The sequence below is a fragment of the Aegilops tauschii genome, chromosome 7 (genome assembly GCF_002575655.3).
Source record: "Aegilops tauschii subsp. strangulata cultivar AL8/78 chromosome 7, Aet v6.0, whole genome shotgun sequence".
NCBI classification, from domain to species: domain Eukaryota; kingdom Viridiplantae; phylum Streptophyta; class Magnoliopsida; order Poales; family Poaceae; genus Aegilops; species Aegilops tauschii.
Window position 1 is genome coordinate 222,703,303 of NC_053041.3, and position 6,266 is coordinate 222,709,568.

The 6,266-nt window shown below is 52.3% G+C and overlaps 1 long non-coding RNA gene across 1 annotated transcript; it reads left to right on the forward strand.

Moving 5' to 3' along the window:
- Positions 1-2,061: 2,061 nt before the first annotated feature.
- LOC141028116 (uncharacterized) lies at positions 2,062-6,034 on the forward strand. The gene is made up of 2 exons (XR_012190386.1): positions 2,062-2,965; positions 5,737-6,034. It is a non-coding gene; the product is annotated as an uncharacterized lncRNA (long non-coding RNA).
- The last annotated feature ends 232 nt before the right edge of the window (positions 6,035-6,266 follow it).

Sequence of the window (6,266 nt, forward strand, 5' to 3'; positions counted from 1 at the left end):
GGGTGCTTGCAGCCCCATGGTTTGGATGATGCATGAGCGCGGCCTGGTCCCATGAAGCCGAAGTTGATGCCGGTGATGATGGAGCCGTGCCGGTGAGACCGTAGGAGGGCTGTCCAGAGGCGTAGCCGTAGCCGTAGGGAGCAAGGCCGTACGGGTTCTGGGCGTAGAACGCATGCGACGACGGGGTGTGCCGGGGCGCGTAGCTGGGAGCAGGGGCATAGCCGGGCGGCGCGCGACCGAGCAGCCCCCCTTGGCCATAGGGCCACATCTGGATGGCGCCGTTCCAGGGATGCTGCGGTGAGGGCCAGGAAGGAGTGGCAGCCTGCGGGGTCGCGGGCGCCGGGATGATCTCCTTGGTGACTCCAGCGGCGGCCTTCTTCTTCTTTCCTTTTCCAGGAGCCTTGCCAGGGTTGCCGGTGTTGGTGAAGAGGGTCGTGTCCGAGTTGCGGGCGCGGCGGTTTTTGCGTTTCATGTCTTGGAGCGCAAGCAACGAGCGACACTGTGCGAAGGTCATACCGGGCATGAGGGAGATCAGATCGGCGGCGGACTCGTATTGCTCGGAGAGGCCGTTGAGGCAGTGGACCACCATCTCGGCATCATCAACGGGGGCACCAAGATCCGCAAGCCCATCGGAGAGGGACTGACCTTCTGAATATAGTCGGCCATACTCATCTCTCCCATCTTGACATCGCCGAGCTCGGTCGTGAGGTGGAGTTGACGATTGATCTTGTGGTCGTTGAAGAGACCGTTGATGTTGTTCCAGAGATCGACTGCGAGGGGATCGTCGTCGGGCGTCGAGGATATTGAGCGAGACAGACCCATAGAGCCAAGAGACGACGGTGGCCTCGAGGAGAGACCACTCCGGGTTCGGCGCATCGGGAGCATCGAAGTCGAGGTGATCCAGGAGGGCGTACTTGCGACAGGCGGCGCGGAAGAAGGTGCGCCACTGCCGGTGAACGCCGGTGTCGAGCGCGAGCTCGACGGGAACGTGGCCTTTGATGGAGTGGAGACCGACGGCCTGGGCGTGCAGCGAGGTCAAGGAGAAAGACCCCGCGCTCGTCCCAGATCCATCGACGGCGGTCGCGAGAGGCAGCTTGGCCTTGCCGGCCTCGGTGGCCTGGCGCTCCTTGGCGGCGGCCAGCGCCTGGTTCGTCGCGTCGGCGTCGGGCTGCGACATGGATGCGGCGGTGCGGGCGCGGCGGCGAGAGAGGAGGTGGTGGCTTCGGCGGCAGCGGAAGGAGGAGGAGGGCGGCACAGGCTAGGGTTAGGTTTTTAGGCTCTATATCATGTAAGATTAGGGAAACCACACGTTGTGGTGCCTTGTATTGATCAATATATATAGGTTACAAGGCAGAGTTCGTATCGTACAATATACGGACACCTATACAAGGACTACACATATACAACCGTATAACTATACAAAAACAATACGGTTATATATTCTAACACTATTAACCCACATGGTGGGCCCATAACCCACAGTTCCACAGGATTGAAACCTGACTCTCATGTACACCCTTGTTACCAAGTTATTCCTCACACAGGGCTTCATAGGTAATTCACGAGCCACCTTCCGAGAGATCATCAATTCTGGTATCACGCACAATACTTGTTCTCGTTGCTCTGAAACCCTTTCACGCTCTGTTTCAGGCATCGAACGATTGCCTATCTACTTGAAACTTATTATTGTGCCTTCTTATTTTGCTCTCGATGTTTTTCTTAAGTTCAATTCGAGAGTTACCTTCCACCACCTCCTATGAGTTATCTCCCAGATAAGCACCCTTGTAGAGGTTCGTTCTTCCGAAGCTACCCCTTATCCTTTGCGTAAGTATGATGGGATTCCCGAAGAAAAGATGACTACTTCATCATGATGACCTGAAGCAGAGGAATGAGGACATCAATGTAATGGACCGACCTCTTCGAGAAGAGCAACCAAGACCGAAAAGATCCGTTAGAATTTCGTAAACAGAACTTTCCCCCTTACTCCACCTCTTAAATCTCGGGACGAGATTTCTTGTAGTGGAGGAGATTTGTAACACCCCGAGAATCATGTTACTGTGATCTCCCCTTTAATGATGCCATGTCATCATGTTTTTCAAACTAATTTGCCACCTGATGAAAATCAAAGCCAAATTCCATTTGAAATACAAGTCAAATATTTACTTCTTCTGTCATGCGAACAAAAATGTTGGTGATGTTGCAAATAATCCCCAAGTATTTTTCTTGGAGAAATCAACTCTGGTTGGATCACTAAGATGCCCCTAGAAATATTATAAGTGGTCGAGCAGCAAATTAATTGACCTTTTCAAAATAAACAATTATTTATTTAACTCCTTTTGCCCCCAGACTTTTTGTCCTAGCTCAAATTATTCTCTGGTAATTGTGTGACAAATTCCATGTGCAACAAAAATGGTTTGAAAGATTATTCAAATAGAAAACAGCAGCTATCCTTTTTTTCACAGAAATGTAAAACTGAAATTGCTCTATGCATTTTTGGCCCACTATGAAGAAGAAAGTAGAGGCCCAGCCCAACCTCCCAAGCGTCTCCTTCCTTACGCTACAGTGGAGGCAGGGGTGGCCGTGGCGGCCATCCCACGGCCAGGGCCACGTGCCGGCCATCGCCGACCTCCCCGGTGCACTACAAAACGCCGCCGCACGCCCCCTTGACCGAACCCTAATCCCCTCTTTCTTCCTCTATCCCTTTATCTCGAGCTGAAGCGCGCCCGAGCGCCGCCGTCCTCATGTCGTCGTCGATGTCGCGGCCACCGGCCTCCCCTCGTCGCGCCAAGAGGTCCAGGAGAACCGTCGCGGTCTACTTCGTCTACCCCGATCACTGAATCGAGCAAGGACGGCCCGTACACTCGCCATCGACCTCGTCTTCAACGCGTACATCGCCGGCGTCCGGCGTCGATTGCCGCCGCTCCGGTCCACCTCCGGCCTCCCCGACCTCGCCTTCGTGCTCACTGTGAGCTCCTCCCTCGATTCCCCTGTTTTTCCCCGTCGATCCGTCGCCGTACGTTGCCTGCGCTCGCTGAGGCCGCCATGGCCGAAGCATCGCGTCCGCGCACGCGCCCGCATGCCCCTGCCGCCTGTGTACGCCCGTGCCCGCCGTCGCATGCCTGCTGCAGCCCGCGCCCTCGTTCGCCCCTGGCTGTGTCCGTCCGCGCGTGCGTGCACCCGCCGCACCCTGGCCGAGCGCCCGCGCCGCTCGCGGCTCCCGCGCTCGCCCTGCTACTTCTTGCTGCTGCTGCGCTGCTGTTGCTGCTCGGCTACTGCCGCTACTACTTGCTGTCGTGCTGCCCTGCTCCCACTAGCTGCTGCTAGGTACTGCTACCGCCGGTTGCTGCTGCTACAGGCCATGGCCACTGCCAAGGCCTTGTGTGGTGTGCGTCCGTGTATTCTGGGTATGAGGCCGGCCCTATCCAGATTAGTTAGTACTAATTAGATTAGTTTAGGGCTGCTACTTCTTATGTTAAATAGCCTAATGTGTTTGTGACAGGTGGTCCATCACACTAAATCCCCCTTTAGTTAAAATAGTAGTCAATGACAAGTAGGCCCCACGGCCACTATTCACACTTTGACCAGGTCAAACATTGACTGTGGACTTCTTGACTGTGTATGCTGACTCAGCCACTGGACCCCACCTGTCATTCTAATAGGCTAGCTGTGTGTGTAAAAAGTAATACACTGTTTAAATTCGAATTTAGATATATTCCAGAAATCCAGAAAATGTTTTAAAACTTTGAAAATTCATAGAAAATAAACAGTATCTCGGATGAAAAAGTTTTATATATGAAAGTTACTCAGAACGACGTGACGAATCCGAATATGCGGTCCATTTATTTGTCACATGCCCCTAGCATGCTGAACATGGAACATTTTCCCTTCGGTCATCTGTCTGACACAGGTCCGGAACCGGGAAAATATTCCCGGTTGAATTTCCCTTCACCTATATCGTGTAGCCATACGTTAGGCCACACCCGGCACATCATTTTGCCATGTTATGCTTTGTAATGCTATGTTTGCTTTATATCTATTGTTTCTTCCCCCTCTTCTCTCTGGTAGACCCCGAGACCGATGCTGCCCCTGTGATCGACTACGTCGACGACGACCCTTCTTCCCTTTCAGCAGAGCTTCCAGGCGAGACCCCCTTTGATCATCCCGATATCGTCCATTCCATTCCCTCATGCTTGTATTAGATTTTGCTACTGTAATTGATTGCTCCTATTCTGATGCATAGCCTGCTTTTGTAACCTGCCTATTGTTACCTACCTGCTTATCCTAAACTGCTTAGTATAGGTTGGTTAGTGATCCATCAGTGACCCCCACCTTGTCCTTGTTGCCCCTACTTCATCATCGAAGACCCGATCAACGGGATCGAAGACCAGGCACCGTACATCACTTTCCCCTTAGTTGCTCGACACTACTGGGTTACTATCGAGTGCCGAGGGTGAGACCTCATCAGCACTTATGATGTTAACCCTGTAGTGTAGCTATTCGGTCGTGGTCATCGAGGGTGATTCCGCCTTAACCACTTCCAATACGACTCTGTCGTGCAACCCCTCAAGTGTGAACGTCGAGGGTGGTTCCTCTTACGTTCACCTTGATGATTACATCGAGTGGAATCCATCAAGGGTGATTCCTCAGATTTTCCCCTTAGTGTTAGACACACGGTTACTATGGTTACTATGACTTTACACTGAACCATGTTACAAAAGACGGGTCGGCCCTGAGGGGTACCCGCGCGAGCATATTTGCGAGTGATGAGGAGTCGGGTTGACCTGGAGGGTGCTCGCGAGATAATTACGAGGCGTGTCCGGGCATTCTTAGCCGTTGTCGCAAGTCCTCGAGACGGGGCGACGGGGTCACATCTTTCGTGAGTCTCTGCTTGTTACCGCGCGTTCCTAATCCACTACGATTTGGATATTTGATCCGAGGGGCCTCTGGCCTGATAGCACTAACCATCACGTGGGCATAGTATGGGCGTTCTGCGTCGTATGCATCAGCCGAAGCTTAATAGACGTCAGCGACTGAGCGGCGCGCGCCGGGTTGGACTGGTAAGCACCTGCCTTGTTAAAGGAGGTAGCTAGGTCTGCTCACCAGCCGCGTACCCAACGTGCAGGAGTTCCCGGGGAGATGGCCCATGACCCCTGGGGGCATAGGTTTAGTCCGGCGTGCTGACCTCTCTATTAAGCCTAGGTCGGGTTGCGGCGTATTGTTTGGCCGAGGCCGGGCATGACCCCGGAAAGTGTGTCCGGCCGGAGTTAAGCGAGCGTGGTGGGTAAGTTGGTGCACCCCTGCAGGGAAGAAAACATCTATCGATAGCCTGTCCTACGGTAACGGACACTTGGAGTTGTATCCCGATCGATACAGCTAGAACTGGATACTTGAGGTGATAACTGGATAGTATGGCTCTGGGATTGCTTTCTCGCAGGGAGTCGAGAAAGGATCTCTGGCCGAGGTTGATAACACTACTACTACTTTACTTTATGCTACTCTTATCTCTTCTGATGCTGCAAGATGCTTGGAGCTTCTTGAAGATGCTAGTCTTCGACAGGCTAGGCTTTCCCCTTCTCTTCTGGCATTTTGCAGTCCAGTCCACAGATACAACCCATTTCATTGATACCTATGCATAAGTAGTGTAGATCCTTGCTTGCGAGTACTTTGGATGAGTACTCATGGTTGCTTTGCTATCCCTTTCCCCCCTTCTTTCTTCTTTCTGGTTGTTGCAACCAGATGGTGGAGCTCAGGATCCAGACGACACCACCGACGACTACTACAACCCCGAGGGTGCCTACTACTACGTGGAGGCCGCCGACGACCAGGAGTAGTTAGGAGGCTCCCAGGCAGGAGGCCTTGCCTTTTCGATTGTTGTTGCTTTTGTGCTAGCCTTCTTAAGGCAAACTTGTCTAACTTATGTCTGTACTCAGATATTGTTGCTTCCGCTGACTCTTGTGTATTCGAGCTTATGTATTCGAGCCCTCGAGGCTCCTGGCTTGTAATATAAAGCTTGTATTATTTTAATTTGTGTCTAGAGTTGTGTTGTGATATCTTCCCGTGAGTCCTTGATCTTGATCGTACACATTTGCGTGTATGATTAGTGTACGATTGAATCAAGGGCGTCACAGTCCGCACGCTTAACGTTCGATAATGATTTTGTATTATATGAGTTATGTGATTTGGTGACCGAATGTTGTTCGGAGTCCCGGATGAGATCACGGACATGACGAGGAGTCTCAAAATGGTCAAGAGATAAAGATTGATAT